The 26,597-nt window shown below is 34.2% G+C and overlaps 1 protein-coding gene across 1 annotated transcript in view; it reads left to right on the top strand.

Annotated features, from left to right (window-relative positions):
- The first annotated feature begins 299 nt into the window (after positions 1 to 299).
- Positions 300 to 26,597, top strand: part of LOC145289490 (uncharacterized) — a 319,689-nt gene continuing 293,391 nt past the window's right edge. The window contains exon 1 of the mRNA XM_080136416.1: positions 300 to 438. The gene's annotated coding sequence lies outside the window, so the exon portion shown is untranslated. The remainder of the gene's footprint in view (positions 439 to 26,597) is intronic.

Below are 26,597 nucleotides of genomic sequence, written 5' to 3'. Positions count from 1 at the left end.
CAAGATACGCCATTAAAACAGTAGCGCATACAGACAATAAAAACACGACGCAAACCAAAATGCCGTCCTAGCTCGACCTGTCAAACTATTCGACAATATAAACACCTTCAGTTTTGTACACTATCTACCCGACCATCCGCCCACCCGATCCGCAACCCCATTTTCGAGAAACACAAGCCGAGGACCGGCAACCCCACCTTTCAGGCTAGCGCGACAAACGAACTTTTCACAGTCCCGTCTTAACTTCATTCATACATACTTATTATTATTTCCTTTTTTTTTTTACCTTGCTTTCTTTCTTCTTTCTACTCCTGAAACATTTCATTTCCACCTGTAACTTTTTAGCAAGAAAGTGAACTTTACTTCAACAACAAATAATAATAATAAAAAAACGCCCGGAAATTTAACACATCGGATTTAGGATCGTTCGTGTGTTGAGTAAGTATTTACTTTATTTATTTTCATGTTAAAAAAAAAAAAAAAATTGTAATCTAACCGAGTTTTCAGTCGAGTTAGAAGTTTATAAATCGGACGAGTGAAGGCGTTCGGGTTTGTTTATTTTTTTGCGGGAATCGACGCGTTTTCTTTCGCTGCTTTCTTATTTAGTTTCCTATCGTGTTTGTTTCTGTTAAGTTATGCATTATTTTGTTTCTCTCTCTTTCTCTCTCTCACTCTCTTTTTCTCTCTCTCCCTCTCTCTGCATTATATATATATATATATATATATATATATATATATATATATATATATATATATATATATATGTATGTATGATTTTTAAAATATAATTATCCGCTTACACGTGTTGCGTCGTCTACGAGTCATCAGAGTGGCTGAGACGACGAAACACGGTTAGTGGATAATTATATTTTAAAAATAATATGTATGCCGCTCGCCATGTGGAGGTACCAAATTGGTTAAAGGGAAAATTATTCCCAACTCGCGTTTAGGTAAAGATGCGCTTTCGTAAATAATTGAATTAATTCAAAACGTATCGCAAAACACCCCCCACACACACACACATAAAGATCTCTTCTAATACCTCGCCCCCTCTCTCTGTCTCTCTCTGTCTATCTCTCTCTTTCTCCCTACACACACACACACACACACACACACACACACACACACACACACACACACACACACACACACATATATATATGTATGTATGTATTATGTATGTATGTATGTATGAATAATTAATGTTTAATTATACTTATATACATGTATCAGGATATATAAACTTATATACATGTATCAGAATATATAAACATATTTACATAACTATAAAGATAGGGACATATATTTGTATCTATAATGACAGGTACACACATACACTGCCACAAGCATAATTATATTATTTAATGTCTTGAAGGAAATATATGTATCGACCTTCACTATTTACTTCAACAGTGCCGAATACGTAAGTATAGTTTGTTAGTAAAATATAAAAATATATATGGCAATTAAGCTGTATAGAATCTTCCACATTTCTTCCTCGAGCGGACCCGTCGGGCAAAATCCTATGGGGATGAAACGCGTAAGATTCCGGATAACTTAATTGCCAGGCCGGCTCTACCATTAAACCAAACCCCATCATATACGTTTTCACACACACACACACACACACACACACACACACACACACACACACACACACACACACACACACACACATATATATATGCTTTTCAGAATGTGAGAGATTGTATATAATAAATTCCACAGCCAAACAAGAGCCATGAACATATATATATATATATATATATATATATATATATATATATATATATATATATATATATATATATAAATGTTTTACTTTGTGCACAGAAAGTTGTTAGATGAGATAAGTCATTAGTACCGTCGGTTTCAAGGCTGATAATTAGGACCGTTTTAGATATCCATATCAAGCTCTCTTCAGCTAATACTCATCTAACAACTTTCTGTACATAAAATACAAAATATAAATACGCTCTTATTTTTCGGATTTTCCTTTTAATTGAGCACTCTGATGGATTCCTTTTTCCAAAAAAAAAACTAATCATATATATATATATATATATATATATATATATATATATATATATATATATATTATGTATCCACGTCAAATGCTATAAAGAGATATAATATTTTATGCATCGATTTTCAGTATTTACATCAACAGTGCTCAATACGTGAGTATAGTTAGATCAAAAGTTATGAAAATATATTTATGGCAATTAAGTTACACAGAGAATTTCGCGTTTCATCTTCGCATATGAATTATCAGTTTAACCTTACGATTCCCTACAGGGATGAAACGTGGAAGCCTTTGTGTCGCTTAATTCCTATTTATATATATATATATATATATATATATATATATATATATGACAGATACATGGGTATATATAGGCAACCACTTGATAGATGCATAGATAGCGATGGGTACAGACGAACACAGTAAGAAAATGCGTGGCGAATCGTTTTCGTTGTTCTTTCGTAGAGTTTGTTACCCGGAAGATTTCCTTCCATCTCATTGGTGTCTGTCAATCCGAAATTGTGCCATAATCACTACATTTGGCACTTACGAACGTCTCATAAGTAGGTGACCACATGAAAACGCCTAGTATTTCCCAATGGTCACCCATTTGGTATTAACCAGACCCAACATCGCTTAACTTAGGTGATCTAACTAAAACTGATGTGTCAACGTGATTATGCTGACACTTTCACAAAAAACCCACTCGTCTAGCTACAACCACTATCAACAATTTCCCCCATTCACTATCTGTGCCTACATCTAAACACACATTCCATGAGCTAAACTTTTTTCCTAGAACTGCTCACTTGTGTAACTCTGTTTCGCTGGCCTACTTTCCAGCTAACTGCAACATGGTCGTCTTCAAGTCCAATGTAAACAATTCTTGCTGAGCCGTCCTCTTAAATAATCGAATTATACCAAATTTCCGTCACTAACGATATTAAGCTGTTGATTCACTGACCACTTTATGTTCATTAACCATTATGCACAAATAACGTTCAAGCTTTGATAAGTGGTGACACTCTTGTATAAAAGCTACTTACAAATAAATGCACTGATACCCCCTCCCCCCCACACACGGGAGGTGATGGCTTATAAATGGTTAACGACACGAAATGATAACCTGAGTGTGTCAAGTTCGAACCCAGTTCGTTCCACAAAATCATTTTCACACTTATGAATGTTTGCAACCTTTACGCAGTTCTTCAGGTAAGTACCCGACGTCTTTCTAGAAAGAATTCCAATTAGAAAGATATCGGGGAAACGAATGCCAACAATTCACCCGGAATGAATCAATGATGCTGCTCCTTCACCCCCCCATCATCATCATCATCATCATCATTATCATCATCATCATCATCATCATCATCATCCACACAAATATAGGGCTCGTAAGATGTTTGAGGAAAATTATTTGACTCTATATTTTTTATTTCATAATTAGCATAACATTACATAACAAAAAAGTGGCACACAGTTATGGATACTTTATACATTAGGTTCCACTAAATAGGACACCAAATAATTTCTTTGTAAAATCTATAAGATAATATATAATAGTACTGCTTACAGTATAATTACCCTGAAGAAAGGATAAAATTCATCCATATGCATCAACTCTCTGACAGTTGTAAAATTTGTTAAAAACTTTTCAATGATGTATAGACTTATATAAATGAGTCTTGCAATAGTAAGCCACTAATTTATTGCTAGTGAATCTTCCTCATTTACCATAAATTTTATCTTGAATATATAGGCTTTTGATTTCTAAAATATATCACATATACTCAGAGCCCGATTTACAGGAGAGTCAATATTCCGCTTTCCAAATAAAATAAATAAATTTTTCTTTATTAAAAGAAAATGTTATTCATTTTATTAATATTTAGAAAATGAAATATTGACTCTTCTATAAATCGTACCCTGTGTACATGTGATGTATTTTAGAAATCAAAAGGTTGTACATTCTTCTTCTTCTTCTTCTTCTTCTTCTTCTTCTTCTTCTTCTTCTTCTTCTTCTTCTTCTTCTTCTTCTTCTTCATCATCATCATCATCATCATCATCATCATCATCATGTATCAAGTTTGTTTTTCGCAGACATTGATGATCAGCAATCATCTGCCCCTTTCCATTTGGACCGTTTCACCATGATGTTCTTTGCAGCATAGTATTTCTTTCCGTTGATATCAGTAAGATAAATCAGCCAGACAAAATGACTGAATTTGCATTTGAATTCATCTCCCAATATGATGTCAGAGAAATACCTTCAACAGAAATATGGCATAAACTAAAAACATCAACGTTTACTGCAACAATTTCTGCTGATGTAAAGAAGAAAGGGGTTCGCGCGAATAAGTGGGATGATGCCAGTGAAGCTGGCTCCCGTCATCGAGGCAAAAGGTAATGCTTCACAAAAATCAAATGAAGCTACACTGTCAACGTTGGAGTGTGCAAAGAATCAAGTGAAAGCTACAATTAGAAAATGCGTACATTGGACCAAGTTTTGCAACAATAAAATAAGCATCACATATGGGAGACATCAAGGCAATGTATGAAGGCATAAAGAAAGCAGTCGACCCAACCATTACCTAATATGCTCCCCTTGAGTCGAAAACAGGGATAGAAATATCTGACAAAATCAAACATTTTGAGATGAGTGCTGTTCTTATGCCATTGAACATGTTTTTATGATGATGACAATGTATCGGGATTTCATCGACCTGATCAAGGCTTTCGACTTAGTAAGCAGATATGATATTTGGAAGATGCTACCTTTTATTGTCTGTCTACAAAAACTGTTGAATCTAATTAAATCCTTTCATGACGGCATGATGAGATCCGTGCAATTCAGTGGTAACATTTTAAACGAGTTTGGAGTAAAATGTGGTCAAAGTAAGGCTGTGCTTAAGCGCCAACTCTCTTTGGCATCTTCTTCGCATTTTTATTGAAATATACCTTCGGGCTATCACACGATGGCGTTTACTTGCACACAAGAATCGATAGTCGTCTCTTTAACATTGTTCGTTTGCGTTCAAAGACCAAGCTAAAGAAAAACAACGATGAGAGAGCTGCTTTTTACAACTGATGCAGCTATTGCTTGCCACTCTGAGGAGGGACTGCATTTAATGATAGATTTTCAAATGCGTGTAACCAGCTTAGTCTGTCCATAAGACAAAAGAAGACACAGGTTTGAGGCTAAGCAACATCAACGCCGCCTGTTATATCTATCAACGAAGCGAACCTGGCAGTTGTAAATCAATTCCAGTACCTAAATTCAACAATCTCAGGCATCCTCACACTAGGAAATGAAATCAACAAAAGTAGTGGGAAAGCCACAACAACTATGACCAAGCTAACCCTAACCCTATCTGGAAAAACAAGCATCTTATCACCAAAACAAAAATCCATGGATACCAAGCATGTGCCATCGGAAGCTTGCTATATATACGGTGAATCTTTGGCGACGTATGCTCATTACGAAAGGAAGCTCCACGTTCTCCACATGAGATACTTACATAGAGTTCTTGTTGTCATTTGGCAAGACAAGGTCACAATTAACAACGTGCTATCCAAAGCAGGCATATCCACACTGTACACCCTCCTCAGTCAAAGATGTTTGCGATGGGTTAGTCATGTCTACAGGTTAGACGACACACGCATTTCCAAGGCTCTTATATACAATGAACTTAAATTGGGTAAACGCGAGAAAAGTTCGTCCACGCCTACGCATCGCAGCTGTCTGCAAATGCGACATGTGTGCAACTGTGGTATTTATCAAAAACACGCCACTAACAAGTAATGCTGGAAAACTCTGGTATCTCAAGGACTTACTTTGGGCGAAGAAACTGTGAAAAGACATAAAAACAAAACCACCCAGTATATCCTCCAATTCGATCCTGCTGTCTCACCCAGCGCACCTACTTATACCTGCAATACCTGCAGTCGACCGTGCAAATCCAGGATCGGCCTATTCAGCCAGTATCGACTGTTATATTTCTCATCAGGCGCACCTTCATAGTTTCTAAGACTAAAGAATACCCCACAGTAGCTACAGTACAATATTATTTGTCTAATTCAATGAAGAGTTGATCAATGCCGGAAAGCTACTCAGCAGTTCATTCATCACGTATCCTGATCGAGAGGGTAAGTTGATACCCGACCTTGTTCAAGGATCTCACACTGGTTAGCGGAGAGAAGAATGTTCCTGATGTTGGGAGTGCTTTCACCCTATACAGTGCCAAGTATTCCCAAATCGTCACCCATCTAGTACTGGCCAAGCTCATCGTTGCTTAATTTCGGTGATCTGGCGAGGAGCAGTGTGTAAACGTGATGATGCCGTATAATAGACCCCTAGATAAAGTAAAACAATGTTCATGACCTCATGACCCCTGGTCTCCTAACTCGCAAAATTTCAATCTTTTGAAATTAGTGTGTGTGGAGCGTAGTTGAAATAAAGTCCAATGAGCATCGCAATAATATTGAATAATCTTTAAATATCTCCATAATCAGAATAATATTCACTATAAAGAAATGCCACCGATCCTAAAATATAGGCGATAGATACATCACATAAAGTCTGTTATCAAAGCTGAAAGATACTTTAATGGTTAATAATACAAAACAATATATTTATTCTCATCCTCGAAAACTCTTGTTCTTTAGTAAAAAGGCACTATCTGTTTATAAGAGTCATTTCTTTGTATGAATAAATCTGTCATTAAATACATTACGCAACACACACACACACATAATTTTCTTTACTTTTTCTTCTGTTACTACTTAGTGTAAATTTTAAACCGTAAAACTCCAACAGTTCTTTTTAAAAATAGCTTACATGTAATAGTTCTAATTTTGTCAAAATCTCTTCAATTTAGTAAACTGTAAATTTCTCTGGAATCTGAACAATCTTTATTTTCCTTATTATGCCTCATTGCACCTCTCCTTATATATAAAACACACTTTGTCTGTATGTCTGTATGTGCATGTTTGTGTGTGTGTGAATTCATTTCATATGAATTCCGAAAAGGCTGCGCCGATTAAAAAAAATCACACAAATGTACTTTATGTATCTGCGAGTGTTTGAATCGGAATGCCTCCGATAAGTATCGAAAATCGATAATCGAAAAATCCAATTAAAGAAGCAGCAGTTTGATTTTGACCAATTTTATTCATACAGCCTAATATCACAAGTTTACATGAGAAATTTCTCTCCGCAAAAGCAGAAGGGTCTGGCATATAAAATCAACAGTAGGTCCTTTGATAAGACACGGCCGTGTTCGAAATGAATTTTTCTGTTTAGAATATAATTGAACCATGATACTTTACTCTTGCATTGTTGCTCCATTATATGTTTAATATAATTGTTTTGTAACATGTTCTAAATGAGTTGTAATTACCTTAGTGTAACCCCCCTCTTTACTTCTCGATTTGCTGTATAATTGTTTAATATTTTCATACTGTTCATGATGCTGTGTTTTAACTTTGAACTGTGTGTCATTCCTCTCATGAGGCCTGATATCAATAAAAGCCCATATCATCTCAGAAACGATCGTACACAAAATTTTTGTTCATGCTGGATTCTTGGGGCGTACGCAAATGATTCGTTCATAAATGTATCTACCTCGCATCTATAATATAAGGGAAGGTACTTTTATATATGTAACAGCAGGGAGAGCCGACGTTGCTCAGAACTGAATGAGGATCAACGAATTTTCCAAACTTACAATACTTTTATTGTCATCGAAATCGGTGAAATCGCCCATCTGCCAATCAAATCGATTAATTGCCTGCTTTAGTCAGGAACCCACCGCGGTACACCGGGAGGAAACTCACATGCCTCCCCGCAGTGACTTAGTCCACAATGCATTAAAGTCCACATTAAAGAACCTACTGTTGTTTTTATGAAATTATTTTAAAATAACTTGAATTAAAGTTTAAAATGCAAAAGTCAAGTATCTTGGCTGGATTGTGCTCTAAACAGAAACATTTATTTCAAATGCGCCCGTCTTAGCAAATAATCTACTGTTGATTTTAAATGTAGTGTTCTTCTGCTTGTGAAATAAATTACAAAAGATACTTTTGTATTTTTCTGAAATGAATAAAAGTGGCTATTATTTGAAAATGTATGCCTTAAAAACTTTTTTTTTTGACTAAATGAAACTTTTGTAATAAATAAAAATAATCATTAAAATTGATAATTTTGAACAGTTATTATTAGAAAGTGTGTGGCATTTTTTTGAAAACGAACTTTTACAAAAGTTTCGTAAGAACTTCTGGAATAGTTTCCCTTGTTTCGCATGGACGTATAAAAAAATAAGGCGCCCAAGTGCCATATAAGCATACTTTCATTAGGTATCTGAAACTTCGCCATTATATACGTCACAACTCCTTAAAGTTTTTTTTTAAAAAACCTTTTATTTCAGATTATTTTATTTTTAGGTCGTCGTCGTCATTGGCAAAACTCGGATACGAGAATACATTTTTGCTAATTAGGATTGAGCCAGTCCCAGCTACGAAGTATTTCAGGTGATCCACGAGGCGCAATTCGTGTCACATACTTGCCATTACTTGCTGCCTAAACATGTGCTTGACATGCAGGTTTGGGTAGGCATATTGCAGCAGGTTGCCGGTACACAATTACATGGCTACCGCCTTCTCGCCTACCCGCTAGGCAAGTTTATTCGGAGGAGGGGGGTGCATATCCCTCGAGTGAATTAAACGCGCCTCCAGATATCACCCTGGAGTTTCTACGCGGTACATCCAGCGCATAGCCTTCCTAAATGGTCACCCCTCTGGTACTGGCCAGGTTCATCGTTGCTTAACTTAGGTGATGTGGCGAGAACCGGTGTGTCAACGTGATTGTGCCGCAGGTTGTAATCACCAATAAATATCTCATATGAACACAAAAACTCGTCAATTATATAAGCGTTATTTATCACGCAGTTTTCAATATTTTATTATATTTTGAATTTTTGTGTTATAATATGTTTTTATTTATATTGAGTAACCACCAATTATTATTAATTTAGTTAATCTTCCCGGCTTAAAAAATGGTGGATGTTAAATCGCACAATTGCCTTAATAATAAACTAGCGAGATATGTATCCCAGCGTTGCTCGGGAAAATTGAAGATACAAAAACTTGCAACCCTAAAAGTAAATTGACATAAAGAGACAGAAAGACTTTTTCACCCAAAACGTTAAACCTTAACAGGGATCTATAAAAGCTTTTACGGAAAAGAAGTTTTTATAAAGAGCAGAAGATTGTTAGAAATATTCAAATTGCAGTAATACCTATAATTTACGTGCTTTTGTGTTTTCTATAAGGCTATTTTATGTTTTCTTTTCATATGAGGAAACATTAGTGTATCAAGAGTATCATATTTTATACGTGTAACTTAAAAAAAATATATATAATAACTATCATTACTACATACGTGTAAAGTGTTTATGTGGGTTTTAATCTCTTCAACATAGCTGTTTCGTCTAATGGTTGCTATAGAGCTAAGCTTTTCATGAAGACAGACGACACAAGGATACTTCACTAATAGTTTCCATAAATGGTTGTATTTAGAGAGAATTGACTCCAGAGACTAAGAGAGAGAGAGAGAGAGAGAGAGAGAGAGAGAGAGAGAGAGAGAGAGAGAGAGAGAGAGAGAGAGAGAATATTATCTTAGATAATTATTTACTTCTTCATTTCACAACTTACTAAAATGAGTGACACATGTGGAGAAAGATTCGAGATAACATTCCTCTTAGATTATTTATACATTATTGGTGATGCCCCATTCGCACGGCTTCCAAAGAGAGACTAATTTGAAAACCCCTTTTTCTCTCAGCTCGAATACCGTCAGGTATTCGTAATCGTTCGACTATTTTGTCTACAGTTTGGCCTGTTGCCCTCGCTCCCTGACTCAACTTCTTTCATCTTTCATCCCTCGGAACGATTCTGTTCTACAGATCTCAGTTATCAACATGCACACAGTGTCGTCAAAATTCACACTAGCTGATTTAATCATTATTGGCATAGGGTCCTTAATGTGTAAATAATAGTTATCTAAAAATACTGGTACTTCTCTGATATTAAATGCATATAAGTATATATGACACAAAAACAATTTTTTTCCAGTGTCTTCTAATACTAGTTTGAACATTTACATATATAATAATGACTAAAAAACAGTCGTCTGATTGAAAAAAATTGATAAATAATTAAAATATAATAGAGAACAATTTTCATATCAATGGTTCTGTTTTTCTTTTTAAATTTGATGGGAAAATTCACTTTCGAAAATATTTTAAGTTTTTTTTATCAAGAGAAAGTGTAATTAAAAAAAATGGGGTGAAACAATTGTTTGAATTAAATATTTTTTAAACAACTTCGGAACATTTACTAAATTTTTATACTACAGTTTGAGCTCTAATAATCTACATATTAATTAACAACTCTTGCGCGAATTAAAAGAAATTTAAATTAATATAACATATCTTTAATATTGGATTAATAGAAGGTTTGAAATGTCAAAGTCAGTCAGACTATGAGTTGTAATAACGGCGAAACATTGTTTGTCGATAACTATTCTATACAATATATATATATATATATATATATATATATATATATATATATATATATATATATATATATATATGTAAAATTTTGTTGAAAATTCAAAGACTCACGTTTTATTTTTATAACCTTCATTTATTTCATGGATTTTTCCATTACAGCTGTTTCATTGATGAGTAGGCAATTTTACGATTTATGTTTCCATAAAAATATCCTGTCCCCATCAACTTCTCCAGATGTAGTTTCGTATTTTTTATTTTTATTTTTTTTCTTTCTTAATCATCATATAATTTTATATAATTTTATTTTTTATATTTATGCGTGTTTATTTTAATGTTCTTTATTTGCTTGGTGTTTGAATTCGTATTATTACCCGATCCTTTTGTTTAGAAGGGAGGGCACTTTCATGATATCATTTTTTATATCTAGGATTACCTCCCTTGCATCTTTTTCTTTCCTTATATTATACGTTTCGTTTTTACTATTTTTTTTCCTAATCTGCTCTAGTTCGTGAAATTAAATATCTGTTTCTGTGCAAACACCCGTGGATTACATCTAGTCGTTTGTTTAATAATTTTTCTTTTGATATTAATATATGGTAATATATATATATATATATATATATATATATATATATATATAGTGGAGGACTCTAGCGGAGGAAATGATGGTTTCTACGTAAAAAAATAATTCCGCAAAAGAATTGAAATCTCTGAGTTATCAATATTCTAGAACTGCCTGTCGATGGAACACAAAGTCGTTGCACTGCTTTAAATCCAAAGTGAATATGTTCTTGTTCAGCTGTCCTCTTAAATAAACAAACACCACACCAGATCCACCATTACCGGTCATTACGGTGTTGTCATCTCACTGATTAACCCTTATTCTTGAGTCTGTTTCGGGTCTTGAAAACGATAAAATTTCTTCCAGTAACAACAGCAGATTTGTTAGCTCAAAGGGTAGAGTCTGATGACTGTCACAATTAGAAGTGAGTTATGTCCGAGGATCGAATCACAGGATTGATGTACTCGCTGCGTCTAGCCGCACTGCTAAATTATGAAAGGACGAAACAGGTGTCTGTGGATAACCATATATACAGAACTGTTATTTAATCGTAAAAAATAATCTAAAACAATCAAATAACTAAAGTACATTTTTGTTGCTTCGAAAGCATAAGAACGAACATGCCCATGTTTTTATATCGTGAATGCGAAAAGAAGAACCGTCGTACATGTTAAAACGGAAAACAAATTTGCCCATATATCATCATCATCATCATCATCATCATCATCATCATCATCATCATCATCACAAGTTTCTAATTCTCTGTCGTCTATATTTCCTTATTTACATGCACTTGCGATTAGAAAAAAAATAAAAAGAGAGGGAAAATATTTTTCGAATTTGTTTGGTGTCTCTCGAGTGCCCACCACACAGCCGGATTAGTTTACTTTCCACCCGCAGCGGAAATGTTAGACACAAGATCAGTTTACAGTGAGAATTCTATGGCCAAAGTTAATCATAGATGTAGACTTCCGGTAAACAGAAAGTTAAAATCAACAAAAAATAGTTTGTTTTTTTAATAACCCAATTCCATAAAATTCTTTTAGTGAGCCTGTAAAGAGTCCAAATGTCCATATATCTATCTATATGACGTCCAATTTCTCTTGGTTCTAAATAACAATTGAATATTTTCAACTATCTTTTTATCTAATATAACTAAATTGATCAATATGCTATTCATTTCTCGCACATGCCTCAATGGTCAGGCCTTCTTAATCAAACCCGCTTATTTGATAAAAAAGACATCTTATCATCAAGCCCTGTTATATAAGCAAACGATCGATTTGAATCGTTCTTTACTGAAAACTAGACACAAATAATAGCTTTTTTTTTGTAGCTAGATCATCATCATCATCATCATCATCATCATCATCATCATCATCATCATCTGAATCCGAAATTCTATTGCTAGCATTTATTTCCTTGATATTTTTCTAGCCAGACTGTTTTCTAGAAAGACATCTGGGGTTACAGGAGGGACCGTGTAAAGGTTGCCAACATCTTAAGTAAAAGTGATTTTTGATAAAGACATATTTGTTGATTAAATATATTTCTCATTCCGTGGAATTTTCACGGATCCTGCTAGTTGTCAATATTTTATGTACGGAGAGCTTAAACTCTGTTGTTGGGGTTTCAAGGAAGTCACAGATACGTAACCAATAACAAATTCTATTTTCGTATGGATATATTGTTTTCTATCTATCTCTTTTTATATAGAGTTGAGCAAGAGTACATATTTATATACATGTATACATAGAATTTGCCCCTTAAGATAATTAACCCATAATTATAAATCCCGGAACACAGCTGATAGGCGCAAGGGGTCATAATGTGGATTATATTTAGTTTAATTTACTTTTATGCAAACTGGATAAGAAATGCCGTGGAGGTTATTCGTAGATATTCAGATGTCTTCGAATTTTGTGAAAGTTTAACAATAGGTACTACAATAGGTATTACACATCAATTAATAGATATTCCACAATTTTCAGTTTCTTTGAAGTATTTTAAAGGGTTTTAAAAGGCATAAGCACTAGTGATAGAGTGTTTCGAATATTTTTCCCGATTCCGATACAATTACCGATTCCGTACTAAAATCCCGAGTCTGATACTATTACCGATTTCGATTCTTTATAACTGTCTAAATATTTAACTATGAAATCGTTATTTTTCCCGATTACCGACTACCGCAAATCACATGTTAAATAGACATATATTTTCTCAAACGTAAAAACACACTTGTGCGGATGATATATAGGTTTTTAGCTTTACTTGTTGTTTAAAATCAATAATCAATAAATATTTTATTACTACCAGCAGTGGAAGACTTTATTTTAATCAAAATAAAATAAAAAAGATCATTTAAAAAAATCATGTTTGGCATCGGAAAATAAGCACAAATTTTTCCGATTCCGATACCCCAAAAATTCCGATTCCCGATTCCGATTAATCGTCCCAACACTAATAATCACCCATTTGAAAACGAAAATATTTCAAATTTGAAAATGAAAATATTTCAAATTTGAAAATGAAAATATTTCAAATTTGACTTAAATTTAAATTTAATCCATCCATTCGATATCAACGCCTTGAGTTTTAGTTTCGTTCTTAAATTTTAAATATTTTCTAAAACCCAAATTATGTAAGGTATTTTAATAAGACTTGAAATAAGGATTCTATAGATAAGGTTTAGTAGCAATATATCATTGATTTTAATCTTGTGACGTAAAAGTAGTACAAAACTGTTCTCTTCGTGGAATTAATTTTACCGATCCTAGGACAGGTCTTCTTCTAGTTTACCTCTCTATCTCTTTAAATATTTATTGTATCTGTCATATGGAATGTACATGTACGCGTTTAAGTGCATACTCTTTCTAATGTACACACGACACTCCGTGATCCAATGAATGGCCAAGTTTCGTCTTATTAACATACACCCTATACGCTGTCGTGCCTTAAAATAAGCCAGTCAATAAATGTCCAACATTTGAATACTGAAAAGAACAACGGTCGATTTGTGTGACTGTCGTCCTATAAAAATACAAACACCTAATTATATTTGCTTGAGTGAGCCTTGCGTTAGGTTTTAGGTCAGCGATCCGACAATAACCGATGCGATTTGGATGAACGTAGAATCTAGAGCACAATGACGTTGATAGAAAGCTACAATCTCAGTAAATGTGCACCCCCCCTCTCCTTCGAATTTGGGAGATTTTTTTTTTTTAAGACACCCCTATTTTTCTGATAGTCCATCGATCACGAGGCGGACAACCCGAAACGACCTTTACACATAAATTTAATTATAGCATTCACCTTTTTCTCCTCCTTCTCCTCCTCCTCCTCCTCCTCCTCCTCCTCCACCACCTTCTTCTTTTTCTTCTTCTTCTAGAGGAAATATCTATCAGAGTAGAAAGCATCTACAGCGAAAGACTTGAGGCTTGTCAAGCTAGTCGGTGGTGTTTATGTTGAAGGGAGCACAATGTTACGAATTCGTATGAGTACTGAAGTTTGAGTGACAGCAAGCCTCCCTTGATTTCCAGTACTCTCCATCTCTTTGGATAATCTTTAAAAATACCTTTGCCGTTATCCATTGATTTAGCCGTTTATCATTGATTTCTCACTGGCAATGGCTATTGGGCTTCACTATAATTTGGGTGGTAACTAGTCCCCCAAGATCACAGCACTCTTCGCACTCATCCAGTGGAAATCTGGACATTGTTTATCAGCATCGGCCATTTTATCTTTCTTGACTCTTCACAATTATTTCATGTGATGCTAGCTAGGGTTGATACCTTTTTTGGTGGGATGACATTTTACAGAATTTCTTGCAGTTATTATCTTTATTTTTATTTGTGCCTACTAGAAGTTCTCCACACATTAACACCAAAGAATTCTCTGTGGTTTCTTCTGGAGTCGTAGTGATAACAAGTCTCCTCAGATTTCCAGTACTCTCCACCTCTTTTGATGACATTTGCAAATGAATTTGCGTTATCACAACAGCCGTATACCGTTTATTTCATGCTAACATTGACTTCACTGAAACTTGGGTGGCAATAAGCCTCCACAAGATCTCAGTCTTCATCGCACCCATCCAGTGCTTTCTATACTCAGTATTTCAATTCTCCTTAACTTTTCATGATTATTTGGTGTGGTGCCAGTTGATGCATCATCATCATCATCATCATCATCATCATCATCATCATCATCATCATCGTCGTCATCGTCGTCGTCGTCGTCGTCAATATCATCATCATCATCATTATCATCGTCGTCGTCATCATCATCATCATTTTTATTATAGTCTAAACTTTTAGTGTTTTAGTTGGAGTTCATTTTCTTGAAAATCAAGCCAATTCCTTTGATTTTAAACATTAACGCTGTCCCTTACCACTTTCGCTTTTTCTAACAGGCAAACCTTTTGCAAAATTGGGAAAGAAATTGCCAATTTGTTTGAGTTACTTATGGTGGCTTTCGCTATTGTCTCAAGCGTCCTAATTACAACGACAAACATCTTGACTTGTTTACATTTTTCCATAATCTAACTAATTCCCTTTTTAGATCTTGATATTTATTTTTTATCATGTTTTTTTCTGTTGCACTCTGGTATCGAAAGGAGAGGCTATGTAAATAGTTGAGCAAGCTCTTTCGTTTTTGTTTAGGAAAATTATTTTAGATTTAGAATGATCATTATTATTATTACTAGAGCTATGACAACAGCATATTCTTTTTATTGTTTTGATTCTCGAGTATAAATCCGACATAGTAAGATACAGTTAATCAATAAAGAACCACATTACTCTATAATATAAAAGCATATAAGATATCAACGGATACACACTCGAGAGTCAAAACAACTAAAAGAATATGCTGTTGTCCTATCCCTAATTATTACTCACTAGAAGTTTTCACACAAGCTATCCTCAGAGAATTTTCTTTGAGAACAACCTGTGGTGTTCCGTGGACTCTGTGTGACAACAAGTCTCCCCAGATTTCCAGTACTCACCACCTCTTTTGATACTGTGAAGAACAAGACCTAATCTTCTCATCAGATAAATCATTTCCGTACGAATTCACAATGCCACAGACCTACATGATCGCATGTCATATTTCAGATTTTTACTTCCTCACAGAACAGTGCTCCCCACAACTTATTTTAGTGTGTGACCCCTTTCATCAGGTATCAGAATTATATTCCTTCTTTCAAAAATGTCTAACTCAAAATTTACATTCATACTAACAATAATGATTAATACTAACCTAATAGCAATTTATTGGATAAAAGGACTTGGAGATCGTACACACACAACTTTCAAGCAAACAGAGAACAAAGAAAATACCAGGTCGAACTTTGTACACACAAATTGACCTCTGACAGAACAAAAGAAGAAATTGTTAATAAAAGCAAGAGGACCGACAAACACGAAGACAGAGAGACGGAGAGAGGTGCACGATCGTTACGTCATTAGTTTGTCATCTCCAACCTCCACTTTTCACCACCCTTGCTCAACACGTCCTACAGGGAAAATAATAATGAAATAAGTACAGTTTTGTTAAGAAACTGTCTCCATGTTTGATTATCAAAACGACTGGAACAAGCCAGAGTGTATATATTTATTAACAACACGCATCTTTATAGAAGTGCAACAAACACGATTATAGATACGTGACAGCGATAAACAAACAAATCGTTGCAGAGAGAACCGACTATACATTTATATATTATTTTAATTTATTAGAATCCTTTGAGATGAGGCTTCAAAATTTGTATTTTTTTAATAGACTTTTTTCTGTATCTTCATAGGTGTTGTTGTTTCACCACGTTTCGGTCAACTCATTCTCCGGCCATCTTCAGATGGTAACAACTATGGAAGTCAGTAATTACTGAAGATACAGTAACAAGACTCAGTCGGTCGCGGTTAACTACATGAAGAAGGCCAGAGGATGAGTTGGTCAAAACGTGGTGAAACAACAACAACTATGAAGATGAGGATAACAGTCCGCATATATATATATATATATATATATATATATATATATATATATATATATATATATATATATTGAGCGTTTTTTACGACTGGGCAACGCCAGGCGACGTGTTAGTAACATCCAATTCCGTTACAAAGAATCAATATTTGTTGTTTAATTTAGTCTACGATATTTGCATCACTATCAAAATCATTTTTATTAATGAATGAATTTTATTGTACAAAGGAAGCAACGTTTTTCTTTTCCAATTTAAATGTTCATTTTGAATGTAGGGAGTTTTTCATGATAACGAAGCAGGGTGATTACTTTCTCTTGCGTTCTATAGTAATTCAATTTACAAATTCAAATGTATATATAACAATGAATGTAGAAACCGATTATTTGAAAACTTTGCATAGATATCGTTTTTTTAGGGTTAGGGTTAACTTTTGTTTTAAAGTCTTGCGAAAATTCTTGCATTGCATAAGTAGTACAAATAATTCTTTCCCCCCCAAATATCTCTTAATATTTTCAACTAGCGGGACCTGTGGAAATTCCACAGTAAACTCTTTCATATGTAATATATTGATGTTGGCATTCTGTAGATATTCAGCGTAAAGTGAGACGCCCTGATATTATTGTAGCTCTTTTTTGAAAACTGCAAAAGTATTTATCTAAGCTAGCAGGGACACCCGGAGTAACCCGGTCATAAAATACGCTTAAATTTGAATTCATACAGATTTCGTATATATTGTTATAGAGTCAGTTGTGATTTCAAAGTTGTAATTTCAAAAATAAAAAAAATATATCCATATAACTTTGGTGTTTCAGCTTGAATCGAAACCGAAATCAAAACTTATGAAGAAAAAGATAAATGTATGTATATATATATATATATATATATATATATATATATATATATATATATACACATACATTTATCTTTTTCTTCATATATATATATATATATATATGTATATATATATATATACATATAACTTGAGTTCCTTTAGTTATAATATTTTTTTAAGTCACCATGGTTAGCATGCGCAGGTTCAGTTAGTAATGACTGCATAGAAGTCCTAAATAATTTGCGATTGCATTTTAACTGTTGCCCCCACTGAAGATTGAACCTTCAACATCTAGAAAAATTTAACTTACAACAGAATCTCATGAAGTATTTCATTGCTTACGTAAAGTGTTCTTCCGAGTTCGACCGAGAGATTTCCAAAAAGACACACCCGAAGAAGGTCGGAGGCAACATTGACCAAAACATTGCGCAAATAATGAGAACTGTAGTTCGAATAATTCAAACAATGCTAATAATACAAATTATCAATCCTCATCTAAAAAATTCAGCAACACAATGATGTTAAACGACAGTAAACCATAGGACTATAAGCTTCTATAATTTAATATATAGATTTAAATAAGTGACGCTAACAGTGGCTTTCACAAAATTATTCAGATCGAAAGCAGAAGACATAATAATTAATTAAACATTAATACATTAATTAAATACAAAAAATCCCAGTGAGTGTCAAGAAGAATCTGGTAGATAAAAAGGAACGGAAAAAAAGATAACAAAAAGCAAAAAAAAAACAAAAAACAAAAACAGACAACAAAAAGCAAAAAAAAGAAGACAATAAAAAACAAACAAAAAAGACAACAAAAAGCAAAAAAAAAGGTCAATTCAGAATAGTTAACAGTCGAGAACTCGTTAACAAAAAAAAAGAAAAACAAAAAGAAAACAAAACAAAACGAAATAAACAACAAATGATTTATAGAAAACGTTGTAGAATTAAATTCTCTACCGACCCGTATACTTAAAATGTGTGAAAACTGTTTGTAAGATTTTTTTTTTTCACAATTTCATTTAAAAAAAAAATATCTTATCGATACAAAGCAAACAAATAAACAATGGCCACCAATATGTAAAATACTCTTGCTAAATTTAGGTGATTGCGAGGGATTTTATTTGGGGAAGATGCTTGCTACTCGGACGGATTTAGGAGTAAATATTTTTTACTATCTTTTCAGCATAAAGTTGACTGAGGTTAAGCTATTATCTTAAAAAATTGGGCAACCATTTTTGTCTGTGTGTCGCTAAAACATCTTGCATTGAAATCAAATTCACCAATAAAAATATTAAAAACATTTTCCACATATTGAAAGTATACAAGTTGGTAGATAATTTAATTCTACTGAATTTGCCATAGATTATTCTTTTTTTCTAGTTCACAACTATTCTCTACAATTAACTATTCTGTTAACTATTCTGAACTTTTCCAGAAAAATCTGATTTCCAGTAATGGTTTAATGTTGCTCAAAGACGTTAACAAAAGGTTGTTATGGGCTTCCGTAACTGAAATGTCTGATTTTTATAAGTCAATTATTGTCAGGTAATCTTATGAAATCCGAAAACTGATTAAGGAGACAATAATTTAGATTTGTTTGTTTGTTTTACGGTATATCAACCTTTTGATTTGGTTGTTTAACGCCGAAATATAATAATATTAAATTGCAACGATTAATTAAATACGATTATTTGGACACAAGTCAGTATTTTATACATAGCTGGGAGTAAAGTTGTGGATTCATACTTTGCAAAAAGTATTAGTGTGTAAATGACCACGATAATGATATTAAAACTTGGCATAACGGAGTCCATTGTCTGGGATGGTATCCATTATGCCACACGAATACGCTCGCGGTATAGCGAAAGGGTGGAGGAGAGAGAGATTGGGTGGCGAAAGGGTGGAGGGGGTAAAGGTAGCAGTAGTAAATTAGAAGTAGAAGAGAGGGAGAGAGAGGAGAGAGAAAACGACGTGGGAAGGAAGGAAAGAAATAATGAAAGAGAAAGAAAGAGAGAGAGAGAGAGAGAGAGAGAGAGAGAGAGAGAGAGAGAGAGAGAGAGAGAGAGAGAGAGAGGTGGAAAACGAGAAGTAGTTTTAATTTAGTTGTTTTATTTTACGGCATATCAACAGTTTTTGAATCATTTAATGTCGAATCCAGCAATTTTTTGGAAAAAAAAGTTTTATGCTTCAAATTATTTATATTTTAAATATTTATTCGTGATGTTTGGTTTGGTTGTTTTGTAAAGAAAAAATGTTATTGTTTTGGCTTTGCAGAACATAATTAAGCTTTGCAAACGGAAAGAAAAAAATAATAACTGCAATGTTTGGCGCATCTAAGTCAGGAAGCCGATATCTTCAGACAGTCTGATCTGGTCCAGATGAGAGAAAATATGAAGAAAGATAAGGAGTTGAGGTAAAAGAAAATAAACAGAGGAGTGGATGTTGAAAAACGAGAGAGAAGTTTTTCTGCTTGTGAACGCAGATGCGCATGCGCGAGACGCTTGAGACGCTTCTCTGTCTAAAGCTTAGTATCTTGAAAATGTGTGTGGGTTGTTCATTAGATATGCAAGAATACTTGCTTGTGGATATTTCTGTATGGGAAAAAAGTGTTGAAAGGTCAAAAGGGACCCCCGACTGTCAATCGTAACGCTTGGTTGTACAAACGCTTTTAATGGCATCAGGTGGCGCCACTATCATCTGTCAAAATAACATGGACAGTTTCAGCATATATTTTTCATCATAAATTATGACGACTTTCTTTTTATTGCCAAGCATTCCGAGGAGATCAACGGTCGAAATACAACTGAATTTATGTAACATTTAATATATTTCAAAATAGAGGGTAGTACGAGGGGCGTGCAATAAGTAATGACCCTGACCCACATCCCATAGCAGTAGAGCAACGAAACTTGCCACAGTTATTAGTCTTTCTCTACATAGGAACCACACAGAGTTATGCATTTCTCCCATCGTTTGATGCAGCTCTGGAGACCGTTTTTGTAGAACACCCCAGGTTGGTCCTCCACCCACGACGTGACTTCAGAAATTAAGGTTGCATCATCTGGGAAACGCTTTCCTTTCAAAAACAACTTCATAGCTGGGAAGAGGTGAAAGTCAGAGGGTGCAAAGTCAGGAGAGTAGGGAGGATGGGGAAGGATTTCATAATCACATGCCCGTGCTTCTGATCTGGCGACATGCGAGTTGTGGACACCGGAGCGTTGTCCTGCAGGAGAGTACCTTTGCTGATCTTTCCCCGCCTCTTGATTTTGATAGCTTCCCTTAATTTCCTCAAAAGTGAAGCATAATAGGCTCATGTAATTGTGGTACCCTTTGCCAGGAAATCTGTCATCACTACTCCTTCCTGGTCCCAGAAGACTGTGAGCATGACCTTGCCAGCGGAGGGCTGCACCCTTGTCTTCTTTGGAGGTGGTGAGTTCAAGTGCCTCCACTGCATTGACTGGGCTTTGGTCTCTGGTCATAGTGATGGACCCAGGTTTCATCCTGTGTAATCAGTCTTTTGAATAACTTTGACCCATCTTCTTGGCACATCTCCAAATTCATCCTCGAATTCTCGACGCGTTCTCGTTTCTGGAATGGTGTGAGCAACCTGGGGGGATTGGCAGACACCTTATACATATGCAAATGGTCATGAATGATAGTTTCCACAGACCTTGTACTAATCTTGACATCTTGGGCTATTTGAAAAATAGTAATGCGCCGATCTTCCAAAATGGCAGCCTCAAATTGACGGACAGATGCCTCATCAATGGCAGAAGGGCGGCGACCAGGTCTGGGAGCTGTTTCCACAGACATCCGGCCATGTTTGAATTCAGATGCCAGCGTTTTACAAGATCATATGATGGGACATTATCACCATAAGTTTCTTTCATTTAATCAAAAGTTTCCTCAAATACAAAAACCGGATCACTGCTCGACATTCAACAGGCTCCATTTTACACCTGACTCAGTTCAAACACCTGTAAAACAGAAACCACAATTAGTTCAGAGCTATAATTTGCCACGTAACCTGTAGAGATATAAATCATTGCAGATGCAAAATTTCAGCTAGATCAAACAACTGGAAGTGGGCCAGGGGCATTACTTATTTCACGCCCCTCGTAACTCTTCTCGCAATAAAAAATAAAATGATCCCGCTGTCATCCATTTACAACAGGATTTTATTTTACAAGGTACATATTTTTGTATGCACCGGTTCTTATTTTGCCTTTTTGGTTAGACGTGTTTTGAGTGGTTAATCGATATAATTTCTTGCAGTTTTTACAAATCTTTGCGTTTGTTCTTAACGTAAAACTGAAAATGTATTTAAAGTATTGTAGGCAATTTAGTTTCATTTAATATTTAGGATGGATTGATTTCTTAAAATTAAGTATTTCACAACTGATCCAGAACATGACCAAGGTCGCGTCAGCATCTTCCGGCAGTTTACAGTAAGTTGCTTCAAAAATTAATTATTGAATCAAATTATTATAAAACGTGGGTAAGATGTCGCACCTGTTAGCCCCCCGCTTATATTCCAGACGTTTACCATACAGGGAATAGATGAAACTCCTCAGTGAAGAAAACCCCGATGACCCTATTATGAGCTAGCATGAAAGTAGTTAGGCTTATAAAACTGTCATGATAATGTTCATGTCAGTGAAAAATTTGGTCTAACCGAAGATAACAAAACATAACAATAAATTTTGACCGCTTAGCAGCTGTTTTTATCGGATAAAAAACCCCATGAAAAACGGTCTACAAAAATGCAATCATTATACCTGGCTCACGCCGATCTGCGACCTTGCCTCTTGGAAGAGATGTACTTTGAAAAAATGTCGACAGACAGACATAGTGAGTTTTATAAATTAGTGTTATCAAATGATGGGATCGAAACAATTTCCGAAACTTTTCGATGTATGAACACTAAATTAAAAAAGAAGTTTAATATGCATTTATTAGACCGTACAATCTAAATAGCTGTTTTTACATTTTCATGATTTGAATATTGAATTTTTTAAAAAGTTTGTTTAAATGATTTCAAATTTCGAAAAGTCACTGAGTAATTGATTTTATTATAGATCTGAGTTGAGTTCTAGTATACTTAATTTTGGAATTATTATATGAATTTTATATAGAATTATAAAATAGTTTTGCGTTTTCGATTCCAGTCAATAGTGAAAAAAAAAAGGTGAAGCATATATGGTCCCTCGTGAGTGCACAGTGAATGAGGCATCAAAAAAATGACTAAGTTCAGTATTGCTCCCCCCACCAATTTAGCCCCAAAAGTCCCCAGGAGACGTCAAATTCTGGTGAAAATGAACAAACGGTGCAGTTTAAGGCCTTAACATATGTAAATTTGAGTTATGCACCGTGCAAAAAAAAAAAAAAAAAAAAAAATGACTAAGTCCATCATTTGCGCCCCTCATTTAGCAGCAAAACTTCCCAAATTTAAATTTGAGTTCAGCACTATGCACAACTGCTAAATAAACATACACAGAAACTTTTAGACAAATATGGCAAAAATAGTCCCCAAAAGGAGTGTTTTTATTAGCCCTAAAAGAGCCCCCTGGCCACACCCAAGAGTTATGGCGAAGTATAGACAAACAAAATTATATAGAAATCAGTTAGTTACAACTTTTCAGAAAGTTTTATAAAAATCCAAGTCATCATTTTTTTTTTAATAAGTACAAAATTGTCAATTTTAGCCATTTTAACCCGAAAGACACTCCTAGGGAGGGGGGCAACGGAAGTTTTCCCGAAAAATCCGTTCTGTTACTTTTTTACTAATATCATGTTTAATGTTTGTGCAAAATTAAAAAAAAAAATCCAAGGCGTAGTTATTGAAAAACGTGCGGACAGACGAACGGACGAACGGACAAGGGTGAATTTACAGGTCCACCCTCCTTTTGTCGAGGGATGAATAAAATTATAAATTAACGTTGTTGCCATAAAAAAAAACATCCACATGCGCAAGCGAAACTGTCTTAGAATCGTATTAACATAACAAATAGAATCAAAGTTCAAAGTTGATCATAAAAAGTAAAGCTTTTATTTCTTTTTTATTTGAAAGCTCATTGTTGTTACAATTAGTTTTTATCACAATTTCATTTGCCATCTTAAATTTTTTTTCCATATGAATATTAATCAAGCTTGTATTTTTCTAATGAAAAATTATTCGTTGTGTAAGCTTCTATATATTAATACGATAACGCATGTGTTATTTTGTGTGTCAGGCTTACATCCTTTTTTCCTCCGAGTGACTGTTGTTTAATTGTTATGACCTTGCATTTTTTGTAATAAATAATTTTACGAAGAATTCTACATAAGTTTTGGTTTCGGTTTCGATTATGGCTGAAGGAACCCAAGTTATATACAGTAGTACGTCGGGTACGGTGGCCTTAGGATACATTTTCTTCAGGTTTTGATATGGAATACGATGTTTTTCCGGCCCCTGGTTACAGTATTTGCTCCGCCTTACGGTGCTATTTATAATGTTATTTTAGTATATATATGTGTATTATACACTGTACTGTATTTTGTTAGTAATTGTAAATGCTGTATCCAGGGATTCAACAGTATATATATATATATATATATATATATATATATATATATATATATATATATATATATATATAATGCTGAACGTCTGTGTGTGTGTGTGTGTCTGGTCACAGATAGGCACCTATATGGTTGACTATTATAGAAAACTGATCACATATAATGATAGAAGATGTATCGAGACATAGGAATGGGTATGTTTGATCTGGCAGAACGGTGGTTCATTAAAATTGTGGAGTCTGCGTTCGCGCCTGGCACCCAAAGTATTGAAATAAAAATAAAAAATGAAAAAAAAAAACGTTTACAAGGGGGTTTGATATAGATGTACATGAGAATAATTTGATAAATATGTTTCAACTTAAATAGAGATGGTATAATAAAATTGTTGGGTCTGCATTCGCGCCTGGCCTCCATAGAATGGAAATAGGTACAAACTTTAATAAAGACTTTTGATATCTATCTGTGTAAGTATACTTTGATAATTATGTTTCAGTTTGAAGAAATATGGTATAATAAAATTATGGGTTGTTCGTTCGCGCCTGACCTCCATAGAATGGAAATATGTCACAAAGTTTAACAAGGTTTTTTTAATATAGATCCACAGAATATTTTGATAAGTGTTTCAGTGTGAACAGGTATGGTATAATAAATTATGGAGTTTATCTTTTTTACTTTCATCATATTTTGCTTTGGTTTCGATACTCCCAAATTCGAAGCTATCTCTTTACAACCCTTCCTTGATATATATATATATATATATATATATATATATATATATATATATATATATATATATATATATATATATGTGTGTGTGTGTGTATATATATTAGAATGATATCTTACGTATCACAGACCTTCAATTGGAGTTTAAGATGGGAAGTGTTTTAAGCTGAAGTTTGAAAGCTCACTGCTTAGCCAATAGACTGGACATCTTAGCCAATACCATCGGTTGCGGAAACGAATGAGATTATGTATTTAGGTACTATTTATTCATTCAAGCAAATTTAATTAAATCAGATAGACATTTTTTTGTCTAGACACACCAAATGTCTATTTAATGCAATAAGCTTGAATGGATGAATGCTGGCTGACTACACACAATTTCTATTGGACCTGATCAATGATCATGCTGTGTATTCTGATCTAAAGAAAAGACGGTTTTAACGCTGTTCATAATGAAAAAGAAAGAAAGAAACAAACAAAAAACAAAACAGTTTATGAATTTAGTTGTCCACTTGACAGTGGATTTCACTGAATAATAATAAACTTAAAATATCTTATAAAAGCAAGATAGAATTCTGTTCGACTGAATACCCCGAAAGACAGTTTAAAAAAAAAATACTATTCTTGCTATTCTTTTCATCAGAGGACAGAATGAAATCAGAAAATGACATTTTTAGCAAAGCTAGAATTTGCTGGTCACGACATTAAAGTAAACCGCAATTTATTATAGTCATAAATTGCAAAGGTGTACATGGCCTTTAAAAACAATGAGTGAAAAATATAGGAGGTGTAGAAAAATAATAAAAAAACAAACCGGGCATAAAATTTGCTGCTTGCATGAAGACTCTTTCAAAAGTAATCCGAAACGCGAAAATAATTCTTTAGAAAGAATCAAATCCAAATTTAAATCCAGCTGAGTACAATTGGTCCTGTTGGAAAATTTTCAACGCCGCTGAAATTCATGGAAATTGTTTTTGCGGTTAGTGCAGTAGTCAAAAAATAGGCGGATCTCCAGTTAAGTAAGTGGATTCGAGAATTTAGATGGACAGCAAAACCAACATGTCACCTCCCATCGCTGGCTTAATATATATATATATATATATATATATATATATATATATATATATATATATATATGAATGTTTATATATAGAGAGAAAGAGAGAGATAGAGAGATAGAGAGAGAGAGATAGAGAGAGAGAGAGAGAGATAGAGAGAGAGAGAGAGTAAAATGATTCACAATTTATAATTAAAAATCGGTTTCAAAAGGAAGAACAAACAAAATCAATAAATTATGCGATCGTTTCGGAAACTAGCATTTTTTA

The sequence above is a fragment of the Euprymna scolopes genome, chromosome 2 (assembly GCF_053919585.1).
Source record: "Euprymna scolopes isolate OS-2025 chromosome 2, ASM5391958v1, whole genome shotgun sequence".
NCBI classification, from domain to species: domain Eukaryota; kingdom Metazoa; phylum Mollusca; class Cephalopoda; order Sepiida; family Sepiolidae; genus Euprymna; species Euprymna scolopes.
The sequence above is the reverse complement of the archived record's forward strand: the minus strand, read 5'-3'. Positions and strand labels throughout refer to the sequence as shown.